Consider the following 600-nt stretch of genomic DNA (forward strand, 5'->3'; position numbering starts at 1 on the left):
TAGGATGAGGATAAGGATGAGGATGAGGATGAGGATGAGGATGAGGATGAGGATGAGGATGAGGATGATGATGAGGAGGAGGATAGGATTAGGATGAGGATGAGGAGGAGGAGGAGGATGAGGATGAGGATAGGATGAGGACGAGGATATGATGAGGAGTTGGAGAAAGAGGATGAGGATGAGGATGAGGAGGAGGACATGGATCGGATGACGACGATGATAGGATGACGAAGAGGATGAGGATGAGGATAGGATGAGGATGAGGGGGAGGATAAGATGAAGATGAGGATGAGGATGAGGACATGATGAGGGTGAGGTTGAGGGCGAGGAAGAGGATTAGGATGAGGATGAGGATGGGGATGAGGATGAGGATAGGATGAGGAGGAGAATGAGGATGAGGATAAGATGAGGATGAGGACGAACATAGGATGAGGAAGAGTACGAGGACGAGGATGGGATGAAGATGAAGGTAGGATGAGGACGAGTATATGATGAGGATGAGGATAGGATGTGGATGGGGATGAGGAAGAGGATGAGGATGAGGATAGGATGAGGATGAGGAGGAGGATAGGATGAGGAGGAGGATGAGGATAGGATGAG

The sequence above is a fragment of the Lupinus angustifolius genome, chromosome LG20 (assembly GCF_001865875.1).
Source record: "Lupinus angustifolius cultivar Tanjil chromosome LG20, LupAngTanjil_v1.0, whole genome shotgun sequence".
Classification (NCBI taxonomy): Eukaryota; Viridiplantae; Streptophyta; class Magnoliopsida; order Fabales; family Fabaceae; genus Lupinus; species Lupinus angustifolius.